The 22879-nt window shown below is 42.8% G+C and overlaps 1 protein-coding gene across 11 annotated transcripts in view; it reads left to right on the forward strand.

Moving 5' to 3' along the window:
* The window catches only part of SLC45A1 (solute carrier family 45 member 1), a 51133-nt gene that overhangs the window by 943 nt on the left and 27311 nt on the right, over nt 1-22879 (forward strand). For 7 of the 11 annotated variants that reach the window (XM_030463749.1, XM_030463747.1, XM_030463745.1 and 4 more), the window contains exon 2: nt 883-926. The gene's annotated coding sequence lies outside the window, so the exon portion shown is untranslated. Of the gene's footprint in view, nt 1-4; nt 411-437; nt 458-499; nt 543-882; nt 927-22879 lie in introns of those variants that run through there. The other 4 variants (XM_030463744.1, XM_030463751.1, XM_030463746.1 and 1 more) reach the window with 4 other exon arrangements.

Genomic DNA, 22879 nt, shown 5'->3' on the forward strand with positions numbered 1-22879 from the left:
AAGGGATGGGGACCGTGAGGCCACTGCCGGAGCTTCGTCCGCGGCGGCTGCTTCCCAGCAGAGGCCCCCGGTTTGCCCGCCCTCTGCATCCCCTCCTGCTGTGGTTATCGCTGTGGGTTCCTTGGCCGGCGCGCTGATCCTTCAGGGGAACTGTGTGTGACCCCCTCTCCTGTGTTCTTCTGTGTGTTCCCGGGGGTCCCCCGCATCTTCTCGGTGCCGGCGGGGCGGCCGTGGCTCCGCCCTTTGCTTCCCCTTTGTGCCTCCCGCCACCTTCTGCGTGGGGACTGCGGGTGGGGTGGTCCTGGTCCGGTGTGCGGGTGCTGTCCCCTGAGGGAGGGCATTTGTCCCCCCATGGCATGGCCAGGAGGAAAAACACCCCCAGTGCTTTCCCCGTTGGAGGGATTGTTACTGTGAATGTCAATTTTCCTGAGCTTTGTGTTGAAATAAATACATCTTGGTGATTCATAATCTCTTGGGTGTTCTGATATGGTCGGTCATAAGTTGGACAGTCCGTTTGGTGTCTGGATACAGCATTTAGGATGGTAAAATGCAGTGGTTAGAGCAGGAAAGTGCTTTTTTCAGTGAAAGCTGCTGTCTAGACTTGTGTGAGCTTTGCAGGCTGTGTTTATTTCAGCAGAAGCATCCTGAACCTGCTTATTGATCAGGTTTGCTGCACAGGGCAGTTATGTCCTTGCTGGACAAAGAAATGTAAATATGAGACTCCAAAACTCACTTTCTGTGAGTGTGGCTAACAATAGGGCTAAGAAACTGTGTCTGTTACACTCCTCTGGTTGGAATAGTTACTAAGAAACAATCATGCTTGATTTCATTGCCTGAAATGGTGCATGTGTACAATTGACTTCTCTTTTTTTTTTTTTTTAGGGTTCATGTTGGAAGTCTCCCATCTGCCACTGATCTTAGTGATGGTAAGCTGTCCTGCTGCACGTTTGCATTATAAAGAACTGCATAAATGAAGGTGATGTAGGAAGAAATGTAAGGAATATAAACGAGGGGAGATTTTTGGTGGTTTATTTTTTTTCCCTTGGATATGAGAAATTATGGAGAGGTCCATAATGACTGTGGTCAGTTGTGTCTGTGGGTGAACTGCACCCAGCATGAGTTATTTCAAGTTTTCCTGGTTGCATATATGTGTTAAGGATAAAGTTTTGGGTTGTTGTTGGTTTTTTGTTTTCTTTAATTCTAGGTTTTTTTGTTGATTTTGTTGGGTTTTTTTTTGTTTGTTTGTTTGTTTTTTTTGCTTGTGTTGATTCTGGTGTGCTGTTGTACTTACTGACTGATGGTGCAAAATAGCCCTAAAAATTGTTATGAATCTATACAAAGGACAACCTTTTTATTTTAAATGCATTTCAGAGGATTGGTGTGACTTCAGTAGGACAAAATACTGCAATGTCTCCATGGTGAACCATAAGGGATGGTAGATACTTGGCACTTACTTGTGCCTGAGAATCTTTGGTCCAGGAAAAGGTCATTCTGGCTTTCCCTGCAGATGTTACCTCTTGGTGTCTCCACTTCCATCAGCAGGCCTGGGTTTATTTTGTTAAATAATGTAGGACTTAGTTCTTGTGCATCTAATAGATTGGAGTTTTTGTCTCTTACTGGTAAGTGACCTCAGCTCTGCCCTTTGCTCACTAAATTTATACCCTAAATTTCTGATTGCTCCTGAATACAAATGTTTAGTAGTGTTGTCACCTGTAGTAGTTTCTATGCTGACTTGTGCAGAGGAAGAATTCTGTACAGTTAGGTTATTGTTTCTCCTTGTCCTTTGCAGCATCAAGTTATTTCAGGATGCTAAAACCACCTCACAGTTCTGTAGGAATGTGTAAACCACTCTTTGCAATTTGCTTCTTGCCCTAAAGACTTAACTCCTAAAGTCATCGTGGATGTCCTGCTTAGTTAATATTAGTTAATAACAAGTCTTCCAGAAAAAACAGCTCAAGTAGTATTACAAGAGACTTTAAACATCTTTTGTACCCTGCTTTGGAGATGGAGAGCACACTTATCTGTATTCAAGAAATGGAATGTTTGAATTCTGTGAAAAAATAATAGCATGGACTTTTATTCATGATACTCCCTTTAATTCAAGGATTCCCTTTGCAGAAGGAATCCTTGTGGTACTGGATGTCCTCTGATCAGAACTGTCCTATTTCTAGCTTGCTTTGCTGCCTTTGCCTTTTCAGTGATCTCGGTTCCCTCATTATTTCCTGTTTTCAGCACTTAAAATCTGTTGTTGCGAGGAGAAAGTTATAAATGTAAGCAGCATGTGTAAAAGAAAAAGGCAAAATCTCTTTAGGAAGGTAGAAAATTATAGAAGTTAAAATATATTGAAAGAATAATATGGGAGGGAATATATCCTTAATATAGAATGTGGCATATGACTCTTATATGGTCATTCTATAGACTCTTTTTTTTTTTTTTTTTTTTGTGAGGCAACTTCTGTAAACAATAACTTTGTTTTACAATAGCTACTGCTGTATTATTGCTTAATCCTGCTTATTTGTGGCAGCTGCTCTTGAGCAGGAAGCTTGGTTCTTTTTTTCCGTGTTTTCTGGTAAGTGTGCCTCCTGTCTGGTTACCTGACAGGGAATAATGAGTAGCTTAGACACTCTGTCTTGTTAATGACTAGAAAAGGTAATTGTGGTAAGTCATCAGAGAGGAAAAGCTTTTCTGAAGAGAGGTAAACAAAGTGTAAGTTGTATGGGTTTTGCATGACTAGTTATGTGAACTGAGTGTGTGGCAGATACACTTCCACAGCAAGTCCAGAGGTGCCTCTGCAGACCTGAGACCAACTGTCCCTGTAGTTATTTCCGATGTACAGCCTCTATAAACCCTTGAGTTTGGGAAAAGCAAAGCTAGCAAACAGCAATGTAGAAGGCCTATGAATAGATCTTTCCATCATAAGAAGTCCTGAGTTCTATAATTTTTCACTAGATCCCAATTCAACACATTGGACTTGGCTTGGATACTGACTTCCAAAGTGAGCTGTCATGTCCTTCTTACCTCCTTCCTAAAAATCACAGCCTTTAGCTCAAGCAGATGTAGTTTCATCTTGTAGATCTTATTCAGATCTTCTGTTTTGGGGTAGTCTGACAGAGCAGATCTACATTTGAATATTGAGGTTAAGGAGTCTGCATGGTACTTTCTTACTCCAGTGATGCATGTATTAGGACAATGTAAATAAAATACACAGCTGCTAAATTCTTAGCTAAGTTTTGAACACCTGTTGCCCTGAAGTCAGGGAAATCAACTTGAATATCTGTTAATTTGAGAGAAGAAACAATACAGATGAGATGCATTGGAGCTGTTCAGTCTCACTGAACTGATACCAAGTCAGAGCCCATGGTGCAGTGGTGGTAAACCCATGAGCTGGTATGTGAGTGGAGAAATCACACTGCCCAGGTTACAAGCAGTTAAACTTTGGATTTCTTCTGTTCTTACTGTACAGCAGATGTTGTATGGAGCACCCTGGTCCTTACTGTGGGACAGAGAAAGATGCAGAGGTGTGCAGAGAAAATCAGTTTGTGTGTAAGGCACATCCATAGCTCAGCACTTCAGACTCTCCTGTTACAAGGGTAACAGGATGCACTGGTAAATATGGAGAGACCTGGTGGTGAAATCCGGCCCTGTAGAGAGGCCATTACTCAGGCTTTGTGCAAATTCACCCTATACAAGACTTTAAAGCGATTGGATACTGCTAAATTGCCTCTTAAGTAATTTGTAGAAACTGACACAGATAGCAAATCTTTTATGCTTCAGGCACATGGAAGTGGTTTGTGATGCAAACATGCTATCTAAAGTGGAAGTACAGCATGGCTTTTGTGAGCTCTCATCTCTGTACCTCGATTACAGCTCTGTCTGAATGCTGCAAATGCCAGAAGTTTTACATGGCTTCAAAAACTGCACAGAGAGCCTGATGAAAGAAAAATCCATTAAGGCTTTGGAAAGTGTCCTGAATCAAACTGCTGAGACTTGGGAGAGGGCATTGCCCAGTGCCCTAAACATCTGTTGTTTGCTTTTTTACCATGCTAGGACAATATTGGGTTAGGTAGAACCTTGGGTTTGAGGCAGTACAGCTGCTGTTAGGATACATCTGTATTTTGTTCTACCTTTCATCTTTCAATCAGACTCTTCCATTGTTTCCTGCTTACAGAGCTTTATACACAATGACTTAATTCTGCTTACAAAATTCAGGCCAAGTCCTTGTCTCTGCAGATGTGTCCTGAATACTTCCAGGAAAGGACTGCTCTGTTCTTTGAATATAGAGGCAGCAAAGAAGGGAATGTTATTACAGGAGTGCTACAAAAGTTCTTCAGTCTAAGGATTCATCAGTGAATGAGGAACATGTGCCTGACTTCACTGGTCAGATTTGTATGAATGCTGTTACACCAGGCAGGGAGAGAGCAGAATGAGTGTGTTGCCTTTCCAGTTTAGCCAGAAGACCCACAGAAGGGAGGAAACTCATGGGTCAGTAAAGGAGGGCTAAATTAGAGGTTAGCATATTCAAGTGTCTAGACAGCAAATACAGACATACTGCAAAAGTCAGTCTGTCAGGGAGTGGAGAGTCTAGATTAAAAAGCCATTTCAAAGGCATGCTGCCTGGATGGGGTAATCATGTGCTCAGACTTTTTCAGTACATAAGCATAAGCTGAGCTAGGGAAAGATCAAAAAAGGACAGATTGACACAGATTCTATAGCAGCTTAGACTGGAATGGAACTTGATAAATTAAAAATAGCTGATTGTTCACACTTTGTTTCCCAGAAATGGCCACAGCCCCATCTGGGTTTTACCATTCCTTCTGTAGTAGTTGAACATCTTGCAGAAATCTGAACATCAACCCTACTGCTGCAGGAACATTATTAAACAGTTCTCCCAGGCTAAGTTCCTTCTTGCTCTCAGGCATGTCAGCTGGTCACCAGGAAGTCAGGCTCCAGTCTGCTGAAACACCTGGAGCTCTGAACTGCTGTGGGATCGGATGCTTTTAGGACAGTGTTGAGAGATGTTCCACTGCAGGATGCTGGGTGGATCAGCAGAAACAGGGAAGCTGACTCAAACACCAGTCTGACTGCCCTGGTGCACCCCATCTACTTAGAGCCAGAGGGCTTGCTGGCAGCTACCTGGCTCAGCTGGGTTTTTATGCCCTTTAGGCAAAGCGTTTCCCACAAGTGGAGTGCTGTGCATAATGACATTTTGGGGGGGAAGCTCCTGGAGTCTGCCCATGGAGTGTGAGGGGCTGCAGCACTGCCAGTATTCAGTTATCTGAGTGCTCGTTGCATTACAGAGATGAAATATCATCTGTGTGGCAAAGCTAACAGCCCAAGAAGGATAGGAAGCACTTACACAATATTTGGGAGGTGGAGATGTCAGGTTTTCTGTTCCTCAGAAAAACCATAAGGGATGTGAATAGTGGTGTAGTGGTCAGATTGAGCTGTTATACCCTGCCTTGTGGCTTGGCTTTCATAAACACCCAAAATGAGCTTTCATCTGAAAACTGCACAACTCTCTCTGTGTGCCTGCTGATTCTTAGCCCTGTCAGGGAAGGATTTATGTCTCTGCTCCAAGAGATCTCAACGGGTTTGCCCACTTGAAGGAGCATATCTGATGCAGACACCTCTGAACTGGTCCTAGCAGAAGGTGAAGTTTATTAATTACTCCATCAAAAGACACCAAATCAGGGACATAAATCAGATCAGGAAGACTCTCTGTGGAGGGAGCCAATCATGGGGGATAGGGTGCACTGCAGCACCTGAGCACTGAGTCCATCTCCAGGCACATCATGTGGCACTGCCCAGTGTGAGATCCATGGATTGCTATGGCCAGACCATTGTCAAGACCAAACAGGAACTCTTAAAAGATAGTTAAATATCATCATCACCTGTAGCTGCTGAGTATTTTGTACTGGGAAGCCTAGAAGCTGTTGAGTCTCTTAGAGTTGTAATCAGGCAGTAGGCTTCACTGAAGTGAATGGTACCTGTCAGCTCTTGCTTTCTTTGGGCTGTTTTCTGTGGCCTGTTCTCTCCTTATGACCTCTTAAAGTTGATGCCTTAGACTGTTATTTTGATAAAAATTTTATATATAATTTTTCATTAGTAGGTGTGGTTATGATCTCTAACAGAATAAACAATAAACTGGTAGCCTAGAAGTTTAGCATGCCATGAAAAACATAGCCAGGGAAGTTGGTGGTATTTGTTAGACACCAGGTGGGTATTTGTGAGAACTCTTGAAAGCAGGAGAAGGAGATTTTGCAAGATCTGAAGGTGGAATAGTGGGTAGCTTTGGGGAGCAAGGGGGTAAGAGCAGACTGAGCAGAGAGAGCAGCATGCATAAAGCTCAACTGGTTCTTATTCTGAACCAGTCATTTCAGTTGGAAAGCTATATATATAGGATTGATACATGGAAACAGTTCTAAGTGTATCATTATAGAAATTAATAGTTCCCAAATAATATAGAGTTAATTTTATTCATGAATATTTGAGATTCTCCCTGTATAGGGCATGTGGAAGGGGACAAGAAAGTCTCCCAAGCATTTATATTTTAAGATGTGTGCTTGTATTTGTACTACTAATCCCTTGCCACAGATATCTTGCACAAAGTAAAACTACTGGCACATCAAAATCTGTTTTAAGTGTGTGTTTATGAATGACATCTTTAATTCCAGAGCCTGATGGTGACTTATCTGACTGCATCTTTGTGCCTACAAATAGAACACTCATTTTCTGAGGAGCTGAGCAGGACAGATTTTGCTGGTGAAAAGAGAAAACAACATCTATCAATTTTAACTCTTACTTGTGTCTACACATGGAATTAAATAGCTGATATTTTAAACACTTAGAAGTATTTTTAAATGCTGATGTCTCTGGTCATTCTGGTGAGTCCACACAGCCCACAGCAGCTCCCATGGCCAACCCACCAAGCTGGCGGCAGGCACAGACATTGCTGGGCAGGGGCTGGGGGTGATGATGGCTTTGGAGTGGAAAATCTCTCATCCTGGATCACCACATCTTGTTTTTTTCTCCCTCCATCACCTGTGCTTCCTCCTTTGCTGTTCCTACATGCTCATGAAGACAGGAAGGATAATTTTCTCTGTAATTTAGCAACTGGGAATCCTATCCCAGATAAACTTGACCATTTCCAGGAAGTCATAGGTAGTTCTCTTTAAAACATAATGAGTTTGTCTTTGTTTTCTCCTTCTCTAATTGGCACTTTCCATTCTAATAAACCAACACCCACAAACTAAGCAGCCACATGATCTTTTCAGTTAATACAAATCGTCATTTCCAGTCCAATAGACTCAGTTAATTGTGCAAACCTGCAACACACCCATAAAGTGGCTATCTAGTTTGTTATGCAATGATGAATCATGAAGGAAATGTGGAGTGTAATTAAATACAGTGATGCAAAGATAGTATATGAAGCCAAAATCAAAGTATAAGTGATAGCCATCTGTATTAAATGTTTCTGCATGTTGTTTTCAGAAATTACTTAAATGATAAGTTATCTGGCTGCTGCACACATGCCTGGCATGTGTTTTGACAAGTTAAAAAATGACCTGCAAACCTTTAAATAAGCTGAACCAAGTCAGCTATCAGAATAGTCTTTGGGGGAAGACTCCATCTCAGACTTGGAGTGCAGGCTCTTTCTAATTTTCCTGTGATCTCCCAAGTTTTCTGATCTTGCTGAAAGCAGTAGTTTCAAGGTCAAGACTTTATGAACTTTCTGCTGTGAAATGATTTCTAGTAATACAGGCCTTATCACCAAGTTACTTGAGTCTATCCTCACTCTATCAAGGGAAAATGCTGTCTGTGCAATGATGAAAAGCTTTTGAGTTTTTGCAAAGGACAATTTTTTTTTTGTGATTGGATAATGATTCCTTTTAAATCCTCTTTTTATAACTTTGAAAATAAGCTTTACATTCAGAAATAAACACACACAGAGAAGTTGCTGCAAAGTAAGCTATTTTGCATTTTCCCAAGCTGCTTTTTACTTGTCTTCCACACACAACTAATGCTGGTGTTAACCTCTGGCATGTTCCTGGTTAACACCTTAAGAATTGTTTTCCTTGTCTGAAAGATGGAATTGTGTTCCTGTGCAGCAGCTGCCAGCACTTCAGCACCATTGTCTCCTGAAGTCACTTGGCTGGCTCCCAAAAGACAGCCTGTGTGTAGCTCAATGAGAAGGAAAGTCCAGAATTATGTGTAATTAAAGTACCATCCACTCCGGATCTTGTGTGGGGGAATATCAAGGCAGTGTGCAAACTGAAATTCTGGATTTGAATCCCCACTGTGGCTGGGGATCCAACTCAAGCTGGTAGATTTATGGATGGGAATCAAAATAAGAGGAGAAATACCCTGATGGGTTAATGTTTTTCCATTTTTTTTTTTCTGGGAGCTGTTAAAGGAACAGCTTGAAAGTTCTGAAGTCAGTCTTTAGCATGAGTAGGTTACAGGCTACCAATAACCAACCATGTGGTGGAAGGAACAGGGGTTTTAAGCAGCAATTGTGCACCTTTGGCCAGGGTGAGCTCCTGGTGGCTCTGAAGGGCCTGTCCAACATGTGTTGTGTGTCTCTGCTTCCAAGGAAGGGAGGAGGTGTTCCTGGAACAGGAGGCATCATCTGTGACATGGCCCTTGAGCTGACTGCTGAATCCCTAGCAGGCAGTGGACAGAAGGTGTTGATACCTCTGTCCCATTTCTAAGGTGTTTTAGTTCCTTGTTTGCTTGTGGGTTCTCCTGAAGGCAGTACACAGGGATGGAGTTCAGTACAGGGCTGTGTGTTGTATAAAACAAATGTTTGATCTGGCCTTGTGGAAGTCTGGTCCCTGCCCTTGGGAAGAGTGTTGGAACTTGATGCATCTTTAAGGTCCCTACCAACCCATTCTGTGGTTCAGTTATTGGTGTAAAACATCCAAAGTGTTAGAACCCCCTCTCTGGTGGGGATAAAATGGTTCTTGAGTAGGCAGCCCTACTGCAGGGTCCTCGAGGAGAAGGACACTGGCAAATATCCCAGGAATGGTGCTTTCCATACCTGTTTGCTTGCTGAGGAATTGCTGTGTGATACCTGAGACACTTCCTGCTCCTCTTCCAGACATGCTTAGAAATTGCCATGGACAGTAGGATAAATGGGACTCTGAGATGATTTTAAAGCTTCACCTTTTCAAGGCTGTGTGAATAACCAAAGGCTCCATCTGTACCTGGAAGGCTGTTTGGTCTGTAGTTCTCTGCTGGGCCAAACTGGGAACCAGGGCTTTGTACCTCACCCCAAAGCTCCAGATTGTCCATGGTTCTCTCCAGGGTGTACTTACCATATGGCACTGTCAGAGGCCACTTGGCTTCTTTCCAAACAGAGATGCCTCAGAGTATTCTATGGCATACAAGTTACATTAAGTGTACTTACTTAAAAGTTCAGGTTTCTGGGAAATTTCTTAAACTGTACCATTGCCATTCATACTTGAGGGAAGCTGGAGCAGCTTGCTTGTACGTGAGGTTCTGGGAGCTGGTGTTTAGTTCTGTAAAGACTTTATCAAGAGTGTTATTTGGCAAGCAGGTGAACAGGAAGAAATGTCACGAGAGGTGTTATTTCTGTGTCAGAGTGAAAGGGTTGCCTTCATCATTTGTCCCAAGAGCTGAGCAATCCTGAGTCACCTGAAGTAAGACTTGACTGCTGAAGTCAGGTTTTAGGGAGATGGGATATCCCTGTCTGTAATCTTTTTTTGTTGTTGTTGTAAAGTTGAAATCCTTTCTCTTTTCATGGTGGGTTGGGAAGCAGCCTGTCAGCATTTTTCATATGTTACTGGGAATTCACTTAGAATTCCTTCAGGGGCAGCTTGAGAAGTCAAAGGTGAGCAAAAGGGATGAGGAGGCAAGTAGGAGTCAAATGGGAGCAGGTACTTAAGGAGATGGGTATGCTGCTAGGGAAGTTAGGAAATTAGTGGAGGAAACTGTCAGAAGAAAAATGTGTGTGGTTGGAAAGACCATTTTGTCATCTGCAGCTGGGTGTAAGGTGGATCTGCCTCACAGTGGAGCAGTCCAGCACTGGGACTGGTTTCTCAGAGGGGTTGTGGAGTGTCTGTCCCTGGAGAGTTTCAAGCCCAAACTGAATCAAGCCCTGAGCAGCCTGGTGTGACCCAAGTGTTGATGATCCTGCCTGGAGAAGGAGGTTGGACCAAAGACCTCCTGAGGTCTCTCCCACCCTAAATTGTTCTATGACCAGATTTGTACTAAGCACAAGAAAGCTTTAGGAGTGCTTTTGTTCAGCTTGCTTGAATTTAATTTTAACAGATGACTCTGTGTAGAATATTTGGGCATTGTTTGCTTTCTCAGTACTTAAAAACCAACACTTTTAAAAAAGTTACTTCTAAAAATGCTATGCTGAGGAATTACCTGTGTTAGTGAAAGGGGGTTTTTTATGGTCAGTAAGGCCCTCTTACCATTTCAGGAGAAATAGCATTCCCCAGTGAGAAGCCAGGGCCAGAAACTTCTGTTTTAAGACAATGATGTTCCTAATTCTCAGCCTCAGCTGCCAATAATACATCCCTAGGAATCTGTTTGAACACTTAGCTTAACTTTCTTTTTTTTTTTTTACTTTCAGTCAGGTGATTGTGACATAGCCAGAGCAATGTGGATGAATCCAGCAGGATTCACTGGCTGCACCTAAGACTGTGCAAAGAAGCTGGATTCTGTGTAAGCCTCCAGCCTCTTGTTTGGACCAAACAGTAAGAGAGAAAAGGACATTGCTTACTTGGTTGTTCCTTGAGGTTGAGTCAGGAGGGGTGGATCAGCACTTGGACAAAGGTGAGGGTGCTGCTGAGCCCCTCCCCAGATGAGCTGGAGGCTCTGGCCCTGGGGACTGAACAGGATGGAGCTCAGTGCTGACAGAGTTTGGAAGAGGCTGTGCTGGTGGCAGGTGCTGCAGTGCATTAGGTGTGCTCAATTAGAAAGAGAAATAGAAAGCTGGGTATGAAATTGTTGCTAAGATGTCAAAATATCCCAAGTGAGTTCTGGCAATGTGGGAGGGAAAAGGTTAAGCAAAGGTACTGCATGTAGTGTCACAGTTACAGCCTCACCTGGGCCTCCAGCCAGCAAAGCCAGTATTTCAGGTTGGATAGGATTCAGGAGAGACTAACCCTCCTCTTAAGTATGTTAGATCCAACTGCTGTCTCTGAAAAAAATCTAGACTGGAAAACAGAAATGAGAGAAAAGCTGAATCTAAGGCTCCTCCAGTGCTGCTTTTTTTTTTTTTTTTTTTTTTTTTTTTTTTTTTTGTGGAAACAGGAAAAATGCAATTGTTTCATCTCTGTGTCACTAAGCAGGGAATCATACAGCATGGATTCTTCAAGGCTGAGGCAGACTTGGCTTGGATGGATTCCAGGGCACTGCCAGCCTTCTGGGGACCCTTCTAGGAACCTTTGCTGGCTCCTGGGAAGTGCCAGTTGTATCAGAGGGGCCAGTCCTCAAGTGCTTTTTGTTGGTAACCACACAGACTAGTCTGCCCACAACCCTTTGCAAAGGATGACTCCAGCCCCAGAAAGACTACCCATGACTAGTAATTCTTTTCTTTGGCTAGACTCTTGGGTGTCTAAAGCACCATTCTAGTCAGCAGAGTTCCTAAAGAATTTCCCTTAGGAGAAGGGAAGCCCCTGTGGATAGGAGGGCAGCTTGCTGAGCCATACTCAGCCCCACTTATATCTGACTTCCAGTCAAGAGAGGCTATTATCTAAAACCCACATTAGAGAATTCTGGAAGTACCAGTGTGATTCCACCTATGGTTGAGCCTGTCTCACCAGCCTGTGGTCACCTCCTGATTGTCCTTGCTGAAGGATTAATTTTGCCCAGTCATAAAACTACTGCCTCAGACATTTGCCGAGGTTATGAAGTGGGAGCTGGACTTTTAAGAAGCTCTGGCAGAGCTCTGTTGGCGGTGATTTTTCCACATCAGAGAGAGGTATTGGAGCCAGGAGGATCACTTAGAGTGCAGTGGGTGTTGTTGGCCTTTTTGACTCAAAGTGATGGGGCGTTGCACAAAGGAAACTTGATAACCAGGTTAGCTCTTTCTCTGTGAGGAAAGCTCTTACCTGTCAGGCTTTTTTTTTTTTTTTTTTCTTATGTCTTGCTTTAATGGCAATTCCCTTTGCCAGGATACAGACTAGATGGATCTTTTGTTTAGGTCCAGAATATCTACTCCTTTCTTTCTACCAGTGTTGGATAGACTGCTTCTTCCTGTGCTGGTGCAGTGGCTGCCATTATTAACTTGGTGCTCTTAGGAAGTTAGAACAGTTGTTTGCATTGCACACAACCTCTAGGGTTGTCATAGCAGTCAGCTCAAGTTTGCTTTGGAGCTTCCTCTTGAATGTGTTAAGATTTAGAAATGTCCTCACCTTGTGGCCTCTTTTGTAAGTATTTTTTTCACAGAACCAGTAAGGTGATTTTCATCGTTCCAGCTTCTGCTTGCCTAACCCAGATGTTTCTTAAGCAATCCCAAACTATGTGTGGTGCTTGCCATGTGTAAACTTACGTGTGTGTTAATCAGAGGAAAATGAAAAAATCCTTTGTGGCTGATTCCTGTGCTTGGAATGCTGAGAGGGAAAGCTGGAATGCTTACTGAGCCCTGATTGATTCTGGTGACAAAGCCATTTCTGATTCTTACTGACCAAGGAGGCTAAAGGAATGGAGAAATTCTGTAAGGAATAGTCAGAGTGAGGTTAATGTGTCATCTGTTGTTCTGTTGAAAGTTGGCTAGGTGTACTTTTAATATCTACCTCCTCCATCAGTTTCTAAAATGCACTGATGCACATCAAGGACCAGCACTGCAGAGATCTTGAACTTGCTTTTATGAAGCTGAAACACCATCAGGTTAATATCTGAATCCTTAATGATAAGAAAATGGAAGTGCACAAAGCTGCTACTGAGGAAGAGAAATAGATTTATACAAAACATGAAACTGGAGATGCTCCTTCTCCAGTGAAGAACAGCCTAGAGTTCTTAGAGGCTCTTCTCTCTGTCTGAGGTGGGATGTGATGCATGTTAGCCCAGTGTGTCCTATTCAGAGGGGAATTCATTGCTCAGCTGTTTGCCCTTCTCCTTTGTTACTCTGCTCCCACAGCCTTCTTGCAAACATGGGGTATGAAGAAGCTGCAACTTCATTAGAGCAATTTGGGGGGTATCTGGAACCACTTATGTACCAGCCAGATGTCACTGCCTCTCTGCAAGGAGCACATACAGTCAGTCAGGGGACTTTATTCAGCAGTGGGATTGCTGGGCACCCAAGATTTTTGCCTGTTATTTGTTCTTTTTTAATTTGAGCTTATCTACCACTCTGATTTAACTGTTTAAATGGCATTAACCCAGGTCTGCTGTCCAAATACAGACAAATTCCCTGCTGCAGAGATAACAGCAGATTCTTTTTCTTGATTGAACATTCCAATTCCTTTTCTTTCCACCTCAGAGCTAAAAGATCTGGACCTGTGTTGCTGAGAAGGGAACTCTTTGGAGCTGGCAGGTAAAAGAGTGCAGCTTGCCTTGCATCCTGGCTTTGCCAGTTTTCAAGTATTTAACCTTCAAATACATGTTCATGTTAGAATTCAACAAATACTGAGGTGTTTTCTACAAGGCATCCTTTATGAAAGCTGTTTGCCATTTATAGAAGTTAAAAATCTCTTGATGTTTTGTATGGAGGAGAAAAAACAGAGCATTCTTGGGACCAGAGAAGGCTTTTCAGGGTTTATCAGACTAATCCTGACCTGGAGCAGCAAAAAGATGATTCTCCAAAGTGGAAAGGAGAAGTTGCTGGCCCTCTGTGACATACCTTGAATTCCTACATTTAGAACTAGGGCTGGATGGTACTATAATTGGAAAGAAAGAAGCTAGAAATAGCATTCTTTCATAACATTTGTGGTTTTGAAGCAGTGGTAGAAGCAGCTTCAGCTTCTGATTTCCCAGTAAATGTTTTCTATAAATAAATACCCCATAGGAAATGGCATTTCAGTACTTTAGTGGGGTTAACATTTACTGCATGAAATAATGGCTTTCCTGTTTATCCTTTCCCTTTGTCCTCTGCCTCTTGGGTGAATCAGTCCAAAGCAATGTATGTGAATCCAACTATTGTAAGGAAAGCAGAATTGGCATTGTTGGTGAGTGTTGGTGCAAGAGAGCAGCTGCAGTTCCTTGACACAGAGATGGAGATTCCCTCTGCAGTGCATCCAGGTACCTGACAGTATTACAGAGTGAAAACCAGACACCTGCAATAGGCCTGGTCTTAATCTGCAGTGTTTGAAGGAGAAGCTTCCAGAAACATCTTCCAAGGTTTGGAAGTTTGCCTTGTGACAGAAGGACTGACAAAGGCAGTGGAGACTGCATCACTGGAAAAGTGCTGGGTTTAATTTGGTAGATTTAAGGAATGATTGGAAGTGAATTCTGTTGATGCAATACACCTCCAGGAAAGACAAGACTAGACTGCTTAACTTAGCCACTTGAGTTATTTTTGGGTGAAAGCTGGCTGGATAAAGCCCCAGTGCAGAAATACATCTGGTTTAATGGCTGTCAACACAGCACAGCTCATGCAGCACTGTTGATGGGGAACATTTGGATGAGTCACTTCTGGGATGTAGTAGGAATGCAGCCAGCATCATGGATGTGCCTGTCCTGTGTGCACAGCATGGGAAAGCTGGGCTGGTAGTGGAGGAACATGAGGAGGAGGGTTACACAAAGCTGCAGGAGATGCCAGGTCTCTTTTGTTTGTGACTCACCAAGGCAGTGGCAGCTTGTACTTGCTGCTCCCTGACTAATGCAGGGGTTATTCCTGAGTGTTCAAAGAATATTGGAGGTTACTAGTTCAGAATTTTTATGGATTACATCATTTTGTTGCAAGGACTGACTCACTGGGTCAGTTTATTTAGCAAGGAAGCTGTGGTAAAGTGGGGGAGCAGTAACAGGGTAGACCTGCATTGGCTCAGCTGACAGTAGAGTTTGTTCCCTGTTCTAGTTTGTTCTTGATAAGATTTATCTCCTTTCCTTGAGGCAGAGCAAGCACATCAGTACCTGCAGGCAGTCTGTGAATCTTAAATGGAAAAACCAGTTGGTGTGTGTGTGTGTGAGTTATTTTGTGGATTAAAAACAAAGGCATTATTTCCTGAAATCTCATTTTACATGGCTTTGTGTACAGGAAGCAGCACTGGGATCTGTAAAGCTGCATGGAAGGGACAAAGCAAAGCTGGAGGAATCAGTCTTGAAGTTAGGGCACATCTCAGGCACATTTGTCTCTATCTCATGTTTTCTGAGTGCAAAATAAGTATAGCATTGCCCAACAAAGGTAATGGCAGTTTTAATATCTTATTTTCCTCTAGCTACTTAAGTCTTATACGAGTCTCCCAGTCAGGGACAGAAAGTGTCCTGTAGTAGTAAGGAAGACTTGCATCATCAGGAGAATTATTACCTGGATATATATTTGCTAAGAGAGAATTTTCCTAGGGGAAGGCATGCCTGAGACAGTAGAAGAATGATACCATGTTCTACTTCTTCAAACAATTTAAAGACATTTATATATTTATATAAATATGACTATATATACACTTATTTATGTAAAACATTTATAAGAATGTTCACTTTTTTGTGTATTCTAGTTAGCTCTCACTCCAGCTCTCATTATGATGAAACTGATTACAGTTTCTCATTAAGACTTTGAAAAAGAAGGTATATAATGCTGAGTGCTTTTTTTTACCTAGAGCAGAACTCTTCCTATAGAATGTAGACCTAAGGCTGGTTGAGTTTTTCCTGCATCCCCACATAGGTGACAGCAGATTCTAAATGTAGTTAAAACCTTGTTAAAAGGGCTTTTGTTTGCTTGTTTATTTTAAAACTTTCCAGTGATGATACCACTAGCCCTTGAGTTTGCTGATAAGAGGTGGCAGATCAAGGAGGATGCAAGACTCAGGACAAATAGATACCTTCCCTGTGCCATAAGATGTTAAATCATGAGGAATACTCCCTATTCTGAAGAAAAAGAAACTGCTTACCTGTAGTTTGACCAGAACAGAACTGAGTTTGATTTTGGCATCTAAAAATATCCCAAGTAGAAGACATTTTTACTGCATTCTCCCATAAATTTTGTGTTTCTCTGGGTTACAGTGAAAACATCATCTCTGAGATGAAAGTTTGGAACTTTAGGTAGTGGGAGAATATAATATAATATAATATAATATAATATAATATAATATAATATAATATAATATAATATAATATAATGTAACAGGGTTTGTGCCACCTGGAATACATTTATTGCTGTGGTCTTCTCAGCCAGGAGCAGTGGGCTTCTCTGTCTGTAAAATCCACTGCAGTTACTCTGATTTTTCAGATGGAGCAGACATTAGTTATGAATTTATCTGTGTTCAAGACTTGCCTGTTAGAAGCAAGATGCCGTTTCTGTGCTGATCCAGTCCCTTAGAGCTGTATTAATTCATATATTCTTGATAAGCTGCTATGGACACAGAGTCTCATGTTGCTTTGGATGTTGTCTTGTTATGAGGTTATGGACACTTTCAGCACCTTGCAGTAGGAAGTTGCAATCTGGAAGGATTTGCAAACAGAGAAGTGTGGATCCATCACCTGGAGGAATGATGCTGGTGGAGTCAAGAGAGAAAAGAGAGGACAGACAGCAGATTGTCTTAGGGTTGCCTGTAGTAGTGAAAGATCAGGCAAGATAAACTTCCTTCAGTAGGAATGTGGCATTAGAGGCATTTTAGTATGGATTAGAGGAACTGATCTGAATTGATGCTCCCAAGGTGTCATTAAGGAGCTGAAAGACCAAGGGTGTTTTAGAGGGCTGATCTCCTCTTCTTGCCCTGGGACCCATCAGCTCTTTTGTGGTGTGTCAGTCACAGAGCACCTTGATTTGCAGTCCCTAAGCTTAGAAGGTGATGTGGAAAGCTGCATTCCCTGATCCCAGGCAGGGGATCTTTCTCCTGATGCAGAGAGAAAAGCTGTTAGAGCTGGAGTGCAAGGCACTGCTGATTCATGGAAGTTATCTGTCTCTTCCACTCTGAAATCACTCCACACAAGCAAGATTCTCCTGTTGCAGTCTGCCCCACCCTGCCTAAGCCTTCTAGAAAACATCCTCCTGTGAAAAAAAGACTTTGCTGTCCAATTTCTGCGGTGACAGAGAAGAACTGATAACACTGCTGAAGGATTTGAACATACCTGGTGTTCTCTGACTGGTAGGGAAAAGCCCTCCTAGTACCAAGACTTGTGGCAAAATGTGGCTGGCATTTTTTAAGGATGGAATATTGAAAGCTCTGCTCAGACTTGTGAATATTAGAAAGCAAGAGAAATATGCACACAAATCCTGCCTGGTAATGACCATCATGAAATGAGATATAAGACTCCAGGTTTACCTGAAGAGAAGACCTATGTGCTCTTTTTTCAGTGAGCTGTGAGAACATATTCCAGCCTTCACTAAAACCTCTCCAAAACTAATGGAAACTTTCTCTGAGTCCAGTGTGGTTTGGTTTGGTTTGGTTTGTTTTTTTTTTTTTTCTCTCTCCCTCCACTCTTACTTTGTGAGTTGTGTGAATACCCATGCAATGACTTTACAGTCAAGAGTACCACATCTTTGCTCTCTGTTTTCTTCTTGAGACTGGCAGGGACTGTGAGGAGCAGTAGAGGAGTGTTGAGGTTTCATGGAGAGTAGGCAAGCACCATGAGAAAGAGAACAGTGCAGAAAAGCATCCCTGGGTGATGCTCAGCAGAGAGCAGATGCTGCATCCAGGTTAAGAAGCTGAAAGGAGGTTGGAGCCAGGGGGAGGTCGGGCTCTTCTCCCAGGCAGATATCAGTCAGACAAGAGGCCATGGGCTTCAGCTCTGCCAGGAGAGGGTGAGGTTGGATATTAGGAAAAAATTCTTTCCAGAGAGGGTGAGGTTGGATATGAGGAAAAAAATTCTTTCCAGAGAGGGTGATCAGGCTTTGGAATGGGCTGCCCAGGGCGGGGGTGGATTCTCCATCCCTGGAGGTTTTTAAGAAGGGATTGAATGTGGCACTCAGTGCCATGGGCTGGGAACCGCGGGATTAAGGGATGGAGTTGCTGATCCCAAAGGTCCTTTCCAGCCCGGATGGTTCTGTGGTTCTGTACCCCTTGTATATTCACGCAGTTCTTTGAATTTCTGCAGATGGTCTGAGGCTGTTCCTCATGTCTGCAGCAGAGCAGAGTTTGTGTGATGGGCAGCACAGTGCAAGCTGGTTTGCATTCCTCAAGTGAAGGTGAGGGCAGGATGGGTGAACAGGCTGTGCTTGTCTTGCCTGGCAGGGCTGCAGGCAGCAGGAGTCAAGGCCAAGTCAGGCTTGGTCTCTAGCACCGCAGTGTGGTGTGCAGAATTCAGCAGAACCTCTGTGCTCCTTCCTGCTCATTCACTGGCAGCCCAAATGTTTTGAGAAGTTGGTTCCTGCAGACCACAATCGCTGAGAGACAAATCAGTGATTTTTGCTTTTCAAAAATCTAAAATCTGAGGATTGACAAGGGGGTTGTTACTTTCTGTCTCAGTTTGTGCTCCAACTCACCCTGCTTGGTTTTGGATCAGTTTTTGGTTCAAAGTTAAATTTCAGAGGTATTGCTGATCTCTCACATAGAGCTGTAATTGTATCAGCTATTTTTAAAAGGCATTCTCTGGCAATTCATGACAAGACTTGGCTAACTGGAATTGTTAAACCACCAGGGTTTTATCAGGGGCATCACAGTTTGCTGCACACATCATGCTGTGGTCAGTACAGATGAGTAAAACCATGCTGTGTGGGTATTAGGATGAACCTTCATCCCACAAATACCTGAATGTGGAGCACTCTGTTCTTCCTCTGTGGTTCCTTATTTTATCCTTTTTAAAAAATTCCTTCATGAGAAATTTTACTCTGATTTCTACAGAACAGGAGCCAGTTGCCCCTTGATGGTTTCTGACAAATGGTTAAAACTTCCCCTTCCTACTGATAAGAAATAATCCCCATATGAAAATTACTCAGTGCCTGTTTTATAGTTGTACCCAGGTCCATCTGGGCTCTTCTGGAAACCCATAAATAATGAAATTAACTTCTGGTCACACAAGACAGCCATGTCCTTCCTTTCCAGATTCCACCTCCACACTGTCATGAACCACTTCCTTTCAAGAATAGGTATTAAGGTTGAACAGGAGTAAAGTTCAAGGAAAGATGAAGTTTACTTTCAGCTTGCTTAGGGTGTGCATTGCAGAAAATGACCTCAGTCTGTGTCTATGAATTATGTACCATTTGGGTGATGCTCAGTCTCTCTAGCAGTACTCAGCATCCAGAAGGAAGTTTAACACTGATATGCTGGTACCAGTACTCAGCTGAGTTCCTGAGAGGGGGGGAAAAAAACCACAAATAGCAGCTTATAAGGTGCCTGGAAGACCTTAACAGATATATAGATAATGTCAAAGATATTTTGCCATATTAATTCTTAAGTGTTAGCAAGCAGTAGACAATGTTCAGTTTTGTAATCCATAATTTTGAGTGTTTATGCTTATAGGCATAACAGTGTGGGCTTTTTATTTCTTATCATAACATCAGCAAACTGTTATTTGCATCTGACTGCCTGGTAATAGGCTGTGGGTAATATATTCATAGTATATATAAAAGTAAAAACAGCCTTTTTCCAGTCAGCTGACAACAAAGCTCCTGTCACAAAGCAATCAGTCTTAGGAAATAGTTTTGGGCTTGTAGGAATCCTCCTGAAGGACTCTATGGTCTGGAATGAAGTCACTTTCTAGTTGTTTGACTCACCCCGTAGATGAACACTTCTGTAACTTTTAAATAAGAGTTTATGAATTGTCTGGAGGGCTGTGAAGGGAGATGTGTGGCACTCGTTTTCATGCCTCCACTTTTCTCTGACTGTGGTATATCCATTAGGGGATCACAATCAAGGGAGAAAATCTGCTTGAATATCCCATCCACAGGAGCACTGGGACCTATCACAGAGTAGAAGTGGCACAAAACAGAATTTCTTTGCTTTCCTTTTCTTGTTAGAATTTTTTGGCTTTGGGTTACCTTTTCACATCAGTATTTCTCTCCTATTATTCCTGTCTTGATGATTACACTTCTGCCCATGTTTTTATTTCTCTTATCTTGCATAGCTTTGTAGTGGTTTGGCTCTAAAAACCATTTTTTTTTACAGTTAGCCAAAAAGCTCACAGAAGTCCCTAAAGCAGAGGGCTTGTTCTTTTGATTTTTAGAATAAAATATGTTGCTATGTTCCAACAAATGCTGTGGATGTTCCTATTTAAACTCTTAGCCAGGAGACTGAGAAGATGTAATTCATGAGTAACATGGCAGGTGTCCAAAAGGCCAATAAATGTTGCTGCCAATTTTCCTTTTGTCATGGTCTTTTCTGAGTTATTTTGAAGAAAAATGAAATATCTTTCAGCTTGTACGTGATCATTGGTGGCACTGTGAGCAAAATGTAAATCCTAAATCCACCTGCATTATTTCTGTGAAAGAAATTCATCACTTCTACATAATATGAGATGAGAATGAGTTTCCCATTTTTTCTAAAATGAGGTGATTCAGTGGAATTGGAATGGAATGCAGCAATTCTGTTCAAGGATTCTGTATCCTTATTACCCACTTGGGGGTTATCAGTCTCCAAATAGAGCTTAAAATGCTGTTTTAATAGGATAGCAAGGGATATGAGGTGGCTTGAGTAGGAAAATATCATAGTACTGACTCAGGAGTGCAAATCCTGCTGAGCTGTCAGAATAAACCCACAGTCAAATGGGAACTTGAAGCTCATTTAAAGTGAAGAATCCAGCAGGGCTGATCAGATCTGCTCTGTAAAACCCTGAGCTTCACCTCAGAACCTGGAGGAGTCAGGAGCTTTACTGGCATGGATTGCTGTGAATGGCAGAGTTCAACCCCAGTGCTGAGGAGAGGACTGGTGTCCAGAACACTTGGCCCCACAATGTTCCCATTAGCTTTGTGAGGAAGATTTTTGAGCTGTGTCCAAGGATTTTCGGTGCGTCACGGAGTTCCGGGGCTGTTTACAGCCTGGAGTCTGCAAGAGCTCTGTGCTTTTCCAGTCAGATGTGTAATCCTCCTCCTGCCTTAGGGCACTGGGAGATTTTTTCAGCCTTTAATGAGACAGAGAGTTGGATCCATGCTCCAGTGCAGAAAGTGCAGTTCAATGAGGCTTTCATGCTTTTAACCAGCAAAACAAGTACTGCTGACTTGATGGGTGAGCAGCTCAGACCGTGGTTAACACACATCTGCTTTGTCAGCCACAGTGGTGGGGTTTTTTTGGGGATTCATAGAATCATAGAATGGGCTGGGTTGGAAGGGACCTCAGAGCTCATCAAGTCCAACCCTTGCTCCACTCCCCCCGTGGTTCCCAGCCCATGGCACTCAGTGCCACATCCAGGCTCTTTGGAAAGATCTCCAGACACGGAGAATCCACTACTTCCCTGGGCAGCCCATTCCAATGCCTGATCACCCTCTCCAGAAAGAAATTCTTTCTCATCTCCAACCTAAACCTCCCCTGGCACAACTTGAGACCCTGCCCTCTTGTCTTGCTGAGAGTTGCCTGGGAAAAGAGCCCAACCCCCCCCTGGCTCCAGCCTCCTTTCAGGGAGTTGTAGAGAGTGATGAGGTCTCCCCTGAGCCTCCTCTTCTCCAGCCTCAACACCCCCAGCTCCCTCAGCCCTTCCTCACAGGACTTGTGCTGGATCCCTTCACAGCCTCCTTGCTCTTCTCTGGACCTGCTCCAGCACCTCAATCTCCTTCCTGAGCTGAGGGGCCCAGAACTGGACACAGTATATATATGCTGTATATATATATAAATACCCAGTGTATATATATACCCAGTATATATATATATTCAGTATATATGCTGGAAAAGCCCTCACTTTGTGTTTTTGAGGTAATGCTCTTTGAGGAAGATAAATTTCCACACGAGTTGAGGTCCTGTAGTTGTTGGTTCATCCGTGAACCCCACGCTGTGCTCAGGAAGTCAGTGCAGGAAGGATTTGCCTGTCCAAATATAGAGTCCTGCTTTGGAGCTGGTTGTCTGGGTTTATTCCTGGGCAGTGAAGTGAAACAGGTGTTGCTGGGCTCTGACTCATCCCACCCAAGGCTGTGTCCCAATAACTGTCTGGCTGCTCAGACCATCAGAAACTATGTGGTCAAAGTTTCATCAGAGCAGGACTTATTCATGCCAGGACTGAATATTCCACATTTTCTTCACAAGCACAGAGCACATTCACTAGGAGCTGAAAATGACATTATGGTTATTTGACCCATGCATATTCCTCTTGAAAGGAAGAGCTTGGTTATTGTTGTGACAGGTTTTCATTGGCTAAACTCAGGGCTTTTTTCCTCATATAAATAGAAGAGAGGAAGAAAATATATACAGGTTAAAAACATTGGCTTTTTAAAATGGATTATTAGGTCGCCAAGTGGCTTTCCAGTAGAATTCATACTTCATTGAGAGCAAAACTCCAGGTTTTCCATTCATAACAAGCCAAGAATAACAGTCACATTCCTATTAAACAGTTTTTTTACTTCTGTGCTGGCAAATGCAGCCTCTGAAGGACTCTGAATGTCACTACAGTCTTGGCCACTTCAAGTGGAGGGAAGTTCTGTGTCACAGGAAGCTCTGCACACTTGTGGCTCTGTTTTTGCTACAGCTTTCATTTTTAAGAGTGCCAAAAAGGCTTCAAGAGTAGTCTGAAGAGATTTATCTTTTTCCATTGAATGGTTTTAGAGAACAAACACTGGAAATTATCCTCTTTCAGCATCTTGATGGAATATTCTCAGACTTCCAACATTTCTCCTAGTATATGAAACCAGAGTGGAAGAATTGCTGATTTACTACCTGGAGTTTGC

The sequence above is a fragment of the Calypte anna genome, chromosome 21 (assembly GCF_003957555.1).
Source record: "Calypte anna isolate BGI_N300 chromosome 21, bCalAnn1_v1.p, whole genome shotgun sequence".
NCBI lineage: Eukaryota > Metazoa > Chordata > Aves > Apodiformes > Trochilidae > Calypte > Calypte anna.